Source organism: Montipora capricornis, chromosome 2 (assembly GCF_036669925.1).
Source record: "Montipora capricornis isolate CH-2021 chromosome 2, ASM3666992v2, whole genome shotgun sequence".
In the NCBI taxonomy this organism is placed as follows: Eukaryota; Metazoa; Cnidaria; class Anthozoa; order Scleractinia; family Acroporidae; genus Montipora; species Montipora capricornis.
The window spans coordinates 39900861-39910860 of NC_090884.1; positions in this window are offsets into that span (position 1 = coordinate 39900861).

The following is a 10000-nucleotide window of genomic DNA, read 5'->3' on the forward strand; positions in this document are numbered from 1 at the left end:
TGTTTATGTCAGCTTAGCAGCCTAGCATTTTTACTTACGCTTTCTACCGCTGTTTCAAATATCTGCAGACTTCAAAATGCGAAAAATCGCGCCAAATTACGATTGTTCTTCGTGTTTTTCACTTCCTGAGCCCAGAGGAATACCGCTAAAAGTGTCTTATGTTTTGCTCAATTTCGAAAAAGGAAGCCCTAGGCTGTAAGCTAAAAGTAACTGAATCTCTTCTGTTGTATATAAACCAGCAGCGCCGTCTAGAATCTGAAATAGCTCTGTCAATATACATGCCATGTCCAATTCTGATGAAATGGCATGAGCTTGTTGGAATGAAAGACGAGAGAGGAAATGAGTTTAACTACATTAACCTTCATAATTTTTGGATTCCTGGTCGATGGTTTAAATTAAGACGCGAAGCTGGTACAGTCGCAATTTGATGCCAGTGAGCATGCTCCTTTGGTTTCAAGGGTAACCACAGACACAAATCATCGCATGAACGAAATGTCACGAATTTCTCGTAATGTAAAGAACAATTTTATAAATTCGTATTATTTCAACTGTTGTCTTGTTATTATATGTCACCGAACTCTACACTAATTGTTTAGATTTTAGAAACTTGTGTTATTATTTTCACTCGCACGTTGTGTCTGAGATTAAACTCTAAACCAATCACTAGTTTGTTCAGCAGCACAGAACACTGAAGAACAATTTCAAAAACTAGTGCTATTTCAACTTTCGTCTTTTTTTTCTCTAAGTGATTGAACTCTAAACCAATCATTAAAATATTTACAAGTGTATTACTTGTGGTTGTAAACTGATAATTTCATGCTACTATCCTCTCGCTTAAAACAACAGTAACTTATGGTACAGTGTCTACAGTGTCCTTTCATCCAGAAAGAAAAAAATAATCACGCTTCCTTCATTAAAAGTTAGACCTTGGTAATCTGCAATTTCATCGCCATTCCTCGTACACATGTTTTCTTCCCCAAACCCTACACCTAATTACACTGTATGAGTGGGAATAGGTGCTGAGGGAATGGTGTGAATGCGCTCTCCCTACCCCTTCCCCGTTTACTCCTGCCACACAGCCCGCTTTATAATACTAGAAAAGGTACATATTTTTAAATGCACGTAAAAACTAGATTGAATTTCGAAAAGCAATCTGCATACAACAAGGCACATAGTCAACTGTTTTGCAAGTAGTAAATTTCAACAAATTGAGTAATAACATGTAGAGTACTCTATCTAATATTTTCACCTCTGGGTTCATACGCATCTTGAAAACCTTTAAATTCAGCAGTCCAATTTCAAGGGCCTTGAAAGAACTTGAAATTGACTTTTGATGCTCTAAAGTATTTGATTTTTTTCATTGAATGGGATCGGAAAATACAAACGCTTACAAGTTTTAAAGTAAATCAAAGCCAGTGAAAAAAAATGCTATACTCTTCTCGAAATGCTTACAAAATGTGCGAAAACACTCGTTTTGTGTTCCTAGTGCTCTCTCTCTCCTTACTCTCACGCATGTCCATTGAGCCACAAATGTATAACGAATGTCTGGTTTGCACATGTTTTCAAGCTCTCATTCTCGGACGTTTCTGCATGTGCATTTTTTTATGCCCAAGACATAGCTCTCAAAACAAAAGAAAAGCCCTTGAAATTTCAAAGTAGGGTCCTGGAAAGTCCTTGAATTATTGGCCTGAAAGAGTGTACAAACCCTGTCACTTACTTCTCTGGCAAACAGTATTGATGCTAACCATTTGTACAATTGTCACTGAAGGCAAACAAGAAAATCTTAGTTCGTTTAATGTAACTGGGTTGTACTAGCTGACATTTTGCTTGCGAACAGCGATGAGTTGAACTTAATTCTGATGAAATTTGCTCGTCCTCTATACTTTTTTCTCATCAGGCTTTTAGCACTTCCATAAATAAATGTTGTTAGAAGACAATAGTCAATATTTTTGCATTTTAGTAAACAGGTTGAAACTTTTTCACTGCAAAATGTAACTGATCTAGATGCCAGCCAGGATGGGAAATGTAAACCGCTTTCAATATCGATTTCAGCCAATCAAATTAGTGAATTCGGTAGTTCCCAGCCTTTTTGAGCACAGCCATGTAATATATAGGAAAGCAGACTATCTGGATATTATTCGCACATTTAAATATTACATAAAAGGAAATTTACCATTTTAATCAAAGTTTGAATTTCAAATCAGAAATTTACTGCAATTTTTTTGTTTTGCAGTTGGGAATCATAATTGATTAATAATTTCATGTCAGACCAAATTCTTATTCAGCTTTAAAGGCATGATGCCTCCAGACTGAGAACCTTTTTTCTTTAATGTTTACGTTTTCAAACACTGTTGAACTTTAATACTTTATAAGGAATAAGGATGACTTCTCTGCACTGCAATAGATAGTACAAGGTATAGTTGACAGCAACAAACTCGCAGCAAAAGTGGCAATCCATAAATTGTGTAACCTTACTGGAGAGAAGTCACAACCGTTGGTCTATTTAATGTAGCCAACACCCAAGAAGGGATACAGCAGTACTTATCTTTAAAAAATCTGGCGCAAAGTGAGGAAAAACTGTTCAGAAAAGAAGGTCAGTCTTATTGGTCACTCACTCCACAGACTCCGCTGGGTTTTCAATTTCTGCTTCTGTCCAGCTGATAACACCAACAGGATCCACTGTAGCTGAGGGAATTTTCTATTTGGGACTGGCAATACCATATGACAGATTTTTAGCCCCATATTTTTGGCTGCTACCTAGTATTTTCTATGGTGATTATAGCCATTGAAGACGGACATTTTTCCGTGTGCTCAAGCATGATACAAGAGATCTGACCTTTTTTAAGGATTCTCATGGGAGTGTTGTTGCGTCAACCACTCACTTACACATGCAAGGGCAAAGGACAGAGTGCCCCATTCTCTGCAAATGACCTCCTCTTGATAAGCTTCTTTGATCAGCGACCTGACACTGCCAATAGGATATTTACGCTCAAGGTTGCAAAAATGCTAAAAGAAAATGTCAAGGGATCAGAGCGGACATGCCGTTATTTGACTGCTGTGTACTTCTTAAATGAACCGTTTTATGATGCCAACTTTCGAACACCTGAAAAAATGCAGAAAGCTTTGTCAACAGGAATAACAGTTTTTAGACTATGTAAAAAATACCTAGAACTTAACAAAATGAAACTCCACTCACAAGTTAATGCAGCCAAAATAAAGAAAAGCATGGTCACTTCATTACATACGGGGCCTACACTACTGCTGAGTTACTCTTCCCAACTGGTTCACTACACAGTCTTGCAATGGACGTGCACTTTGAGGACCTTGGACCAAAAGCCTGTTCCCTACATTGCACTGGGAAAATAGCTACTGAAAGAATCATTGGTCAGTTGCAAGGCAAGACAAATCAACTGCAGTCTCTAGACACAGCTCCTACATTTGCAGAGATGATCAGGAAAACCAAAGACTTGGCATTTCTTACTGAAGCACGGTCAGAGCTATCTTCTTATGAGTGCATCAAGATCCCTGCTACAAGCAACAGAAAACTGTCTCACTTCCATACCTCAAGAATGAAACCAAATGTATACCGATACCCTGACACTTATGAGGAGTAGTTGAAGATGGTGTTAAAGCAGCCCAAGAACTTGCACTGAAATTTTTGACACCTGAATTCCATAGGTTTTTGATGGAAAACAGTTCATGGGAATTTCCATACAAGTTTTCAAAGCCAGGAGGCATACGAAGAGTTTCAAATAAGCCTACAACTTATGACAAGCTTGATGTTAGAGGCAGAAGTGGACATGGAAGACGTCACAGTTGAAAGAGAAGAAGAGTTCATTATGCCTACTACCGGCTGTTTCAGAGAAAATGACGAAGCTGATTTTAGTAGAATGGATGTGGATGGTGAAACAAATGGTGATGAAGAACCTCAACCAAGGGAAGCTAAAGTGGTATATCAGAAGAAATAAAGAAATGATTCACATCAACAAAGCATTGAAGCTCTAATGGCAACTTAAGCAGATTGTCAAAAAAACGAAACTTAATAAAAGAAACGATCACCAGTCCCGTACATAAATCAAGAAAGAGATGCCAGAGAAAAACGGAAACTAAAAGTTCCCAAACACATGGTGGACAAAAGGTGAAATACCGAGTAGAAGATAATGTGCCAGGGACAACCCATGATGCTGTTCCATATTCATTCAGTCAACCAGCCTCTGTTGAAGCTACTTCAAGTCGTGACAAGATTTGTAAACATAGAACAAGAGATGAAGATGAAAATGATATACATATTTTTGAACCAATGAAAAAAATTACAACAGTAACCAACAAGAAGAGAAAGAAGCCAGTAAAGCGATTGGCTAAAGAATGTGATGGCAGCAAGTTCCATAAAATGTTACAAGGAGTCAATGAGGATGTGTATGATAACAGACCATCAGATACAAAAAAACACGCCAACCCATTGCCTTTGCCTTCAAGTACAAACCCTAATTTTATATGCAGTGGCTCTTTTCACCAAGGCGTCCATGCAAGTTTCCATCACGCTGGTCATCAATCTTGTGCTATTTTCCTAACAGCACTTCGTTACAGTACAGTTAAGGCAGTTGATTGCTTGAAGGAGAATGATTCGGACTCTGTCTTGCTTTTGGGAGACAAAATTCATTTCAACCAACTTTATTTTCTGAGAAGAGATCCCAACCTGTATGATCAAAGTTGGCACTTGATGAACTACCGGCCCAGCTAATTATAAATCAGTAACAGTTTCTCTGTGAGTTCAGTGAAATTATGGCTAGCACAATCTTTCCACAGGAAAACAAAGAAGTTGAATTTTCAACTCCAGATAGTGCATTCAAGAAGTGTGCAGAACAGAATGCTCTTGGTATTATTATATTACGAGTTCTTGATTATTGTGTGGCTTGCATTCACTGTTACTCCGCATGGTGTTTGGTAGATTGACATGCAAGGAGATCTCGTGGAATGCCAGATGAGAGTAGAACAGCCATTGTCCTACAATTTCATTTTACTTCAGACCTTGTTCACCAAATCAAATTTTTCTGCAAACTGCCACTGCTACAAGAGATCTTTATAAAAATGATCTAACTTTTCAGGCGTTAGTTGTGAACACAAGAAGAGAACTTGCCAGAAGAGAGATTAGTCAAAAGCATAGTGATGTTGCCATTTTGCCTCCTACAAAACTGTTCTCTAAGGTCTACGTACATGTAACAATAGAAAGACACAGCAACAGCATTGGCCGTCTGGAAGAAGGAAACGAAATGGATGACAACATAGTTGACTTCTTTCTCTCGCACACAACTAACACTGCACTTGAGAAAGATCAACAAGAGAGCATATACATTGTCAACTCCTGTTTTTACGCAAAGATCATGGCTCAGTTTAACCCAGATACTACAAGGAACTGGACAAAAAAATGTGGATGTTTTTAATAAGAAAATCATTGCGGTACCAGTCTGTACCAAATCCCACTGGCTTTTTAGTTTTGATCAAAGTAGGCAAGCCAAAAATGTCAGTGATGTTACTGGACTCCCATGTGCCAAAACCTGCAAAAGCAAAACTGTCCCATATCATAGCATGGGGAGAAAGATCAAGCGCTACCTGGAGGATGAATGGTTAGCAAGACAGCCAACAAATGCACAGAAAATCAGATTGGAATTCCAGGTTACATACCCAGCTGTGCCCCAGCAACCCAATTCGTATGACTGTGGGGTGTAAACAATGAAATCATTTGAACAATTAAAAAATTCATATCCCATTAGGTCATGGGATAATTGGAGACCAGAGTATGATCAAGACGATATATCATTATTAAGAAGAGAAATTCTATTTGTGCTGCCACAACTTGCCTCTGCCAATGGTTTAAACTGGACAAAAAGGTAGTAATAATAATAATAATAGGAAGAAGAACAGTAGTAGTCACATGTCGTCATAACAATAAAAATTTCCTCAGATGTGACTGAAAACTCCCATCAATTAAATTTTATTCCCCACTAATGACTAATTAAGTGTTATTGGCCAGTCTGTTGTCAGAGAGTTCCATCAAGTCAATCACATTTAAAGTGGTATTTTAAATCAGCCAATCACTTTTTAAAACCAACTGTTTTTTGAATTACCATAACATCAGTGTAGAGATCCTTGTGAAAAGAGGGCTCTGTGCAAGAGAATCATTTCCACTTTGAATAATAACAGTATTTTGGGATTCATTACCGATTTCCTTTATCTTAACGGTGAAGCCACGTCAAGCATGCCTCTGGAGATTTTATTAATGCATTGATTATTTCAACAGTGAATGCAATAATCATTTCAAAAGAACACAGGTGTAAGTAAAGCGGTTTCAAGTTACAAGGCACAGTCAAAGGGGCCATTGCACACAGTTTTCAGCAATTTCATGACACATGTAATGTCCATAAATGGAACGAATCACAACCACTTGAAACTGTTTAACAACATAAAAGAAACAGAACAAAGCCAAATAGTTGCATGAATGGGGGAAAAAAATGGAGGGGATTGAAACAGAATTTGGCCCAAAGTCAGACTGGTGTTTTTCAAGTTTCTTGCAATAGTTGACTGCATAGAAGTGGTTTTTGCTAGAATGATCTTGTAAGCCAAGGAATTTTATATTATTATTTCCAAATTCAAAACTACTGTAGAGATTTAAACAAAAGATTTCCCTGAAACATCCAAAATTTCTGTGACATAGCCGCTTTTAACGGGCTTTTAAGGAGCTGCTTCAAATGTTTAAAAACATTTCAAGCAGTTATAACGAGTGAAATAGAGTGGATTCTGAACACTAACTTAGACTAACTTAAACTGCAGTTTGCATTTGAATCCCAGAAGTTTCTAGAAGTACATGTACCTTTTGTCAGCAGGCTGATTCAACCTGCATCGATATTTCCAAATTCAAGTCAACAAGAACGTCTTCTCCATAACCACAGTCAAAGTATTTTAGATGGTATTGCACAGTTCAGCACTGGTTTGAAGCCACCATGAATAAAATCGCAACTAAGTTAATTAACGTACAAATCTTAAGTTTGTAATTAAAAATGGCGCCAATGTGTTTTTAGTTATATCATTCATGTAAGAAGCATGCAAAGTCTCATCGTCCCAAAAGCGGCGAAACCTTCAGTTTGGCTGCGAGTACCAGATTGAGTTTGACCCGCACTAGAAAGAAATATTTGCGAGCTTTAGCTAATCAGTTGTTATTAAAGCCTTCTTATGCCATGGTAAGCAAGAAACGAGGAATTAAATGTCTGTGGACATGATTACTTTGAAATTGGAAACTCGTACTAGTTCTCATTCTTGTACTCTCTTACGATCCCACAAGCTTTTATAGCTTTAAAAAGCTATTGTGTTCAAAGATTATGTATGAATGTATGTACTCGTAGTCAAAATAGGGACCTTTAGATTGGAAAAAGAGTACAATTTGTCCATTCTAAGAACGCGCATTTGGTTTGGAGGTCTGAATTTTTCCAAGTGTATGTGCTCAGAACGGAAAACTTGTACTCGCACTCGTACTCCAATCTAAAGGTCTCTAATATTAATGCCAAATACGTTGAGAAAGGATTTTGGTGAGACTACAAAACATAGAGTCACATTTTGTAACAAAATATGAAAGAGCCGGCTTGTTTGGATAGTCAAACACATGAGCCAGCAAACAATTACAAACATGCAAGCCTTGGATCTCCATACCGACATTTGCTGGTTTCTTTGACGACCCAAACGAGCCTGCTCTTTAGACTCCAGTACATAAGCTATGTTACCAGAACTGCCAAGTTTATGAAGTGGTTAAGCGTTACACCGATAGGGTTTGACTTCGAGGCCACATTTCGGCAGGAACAAATTGTTTCTTTAGCACCAAGGTACAAAAACCTTGCTGCAAATCTTCTATATTTCCCTTTTAGATTTTAAGGTAACGGTTAACAATTACCTTCTTTCTTGTCGCAAAGCGACTGTGGCCAGCCAGCGATGTTCTATGCAAGGTGGTGGCGTTCTTGTGAAATTACTGTTGTATTATTACTGGATACAATATCAAGAGAATCCAACTGTGTACATCGATACCAATGAAAACCACCCTTGTTGCATTCAATCAAAATACGAATCATCTCACCCAGAGTGTACAAAAGACTTAAAGGACACTTTCTTTTTGTGAGAACTGATGGCCCAAACCACTCAGTTTGCAAGTAGAATGTAACAATTTAGATGAATAGATGAATAGTTACATAGTCCCTGCATTCTGTTCAGGAATGGTAAATACCATTATAAAGACGTGTTAAGTGTCATTTTGAAAAGCATTACGGAGTTAACCCTTCAAAATACCCGGGTTACTTCTATGAACTGGTAAGTTCTGTCAAATGGAAAGTGCCCTGCAACAATGTACTTATCATTCCCACTTTCATACCTGTAAATTCCGGCAAAAATTAAACTCGATTTATCACAAAAAAAGTCTGTGCAACTGCAGAGTACCCTGCCACTTACTTGCATGTCATTAAATAAGAATAACTTCTATTGTATTGACTCGTTCTTCAAAGAACGCTGCTAAATGGTCAGAAGTGGCAGGATATTCTGCAGTTAAGCTATGCGCGTACGTATGAGGAAGCTGTAAAGGGATTTGCGAAGTTGGATGGAGAAATCCAAATAAAAAGTACGAAAAAGTTCACTTTGACCCTATTTTTGAAGTTGCTTACTCCAACTAGGGCCTATTGAATCACCTGTTTTTACTGGTTGTGGCCTACTATAAAACATTGCATGATTTGTTTTGTGCGACAATTTGATGCTCTTTTTAACCTTAATTAATTAAAACTCCTCTCCTTTCATCACACTTGCCACGCTATTAAATTTTAACAATTTATTGTGGGTGACAAAAGAGCCCAATTTCTAATCCGGTCACTGACGCTTTTACAGCCATAGGGAAAAAAAAAAGTGCGATTTTGGAGGAATTAACATCCTACTCGTTTTGCACTTTTTAGTTAAAAAAAAAAACCATACCAAACGTTTTGGTCCAATATGCCGCTTGACACCCCCGTCTAGAAGGATGGGAATTTTCCCGGCTCAGTGGGGAAGTAGTGAGGCAAGTTGAGTGCGGACTGAGTAGAGGATGGGGTGATGGGGAACACGTTTACAGTGTCCAAAAATGAACGGAGGAGACAGAAATCTCAAATAAACATGAATGGCTTCTCTATAAAGTAAGGCGAGTTAGGCAGTGATAAGATATGCATACAAACCGCATTCCATCATCTAAATTTGTAGGTCGTTTGTGACCTTTATCCCTTTACAAAGAAATGCTCTGGTTAAAAAAGAAAACAAGCAAATAAACGAAAGAACACACCTCCAATAAGGGAAGTTCAACCTTGAACCCAGGTTCTCTCCCCACCCTCATCCTTTCGAGAGAAGCCTGAGGTTGACCAAACTTTGTATGCCCACAAAATAAATAAAATATTTGCCAGCAAATAGTATTTTTATGGCTTCATGGAATCCCTGTGTTCTTAATTTGAATTAAAACAAGAGTTGATTGTTCTTGGTTATTATGTAACATTATACTAATGCGATGGGGTCAGGACAAACTCAATTGTCATAACCCCCCCTTGAGAGTGTAGTATGCGCGTGACACATAGACAGCAATCATTCCACGCTGCTGCTCAACAAGAACGTTTGCAATTTTTTTCGCTCTTCGCTGTTATTTGGTAAGTTTACCCTTTTGCTCTTTCTTTTAGCGGGCATATTGCTTGCTCTTCGCCAATATTTGGTAAAGTTGACTGTTTTCCCAGGCGTCCCTTAAGTAATTTTTTTATTTTAATAAAGTGAACCCGGGTCACTTCAGGTCTTTTTTTTTTATTAATCAATCGCATCGTCACATGGAATCTTCATTCATGAACAAATACGACTTGAGGTCACTTTTATTATGGCTAGCACGGTGCCTTAAGTACTTTGCTTTAGGTCATTCCTTTGTTAAGCGTTTATCTCGGGATATAAGTAAACGTTCTAATACGCA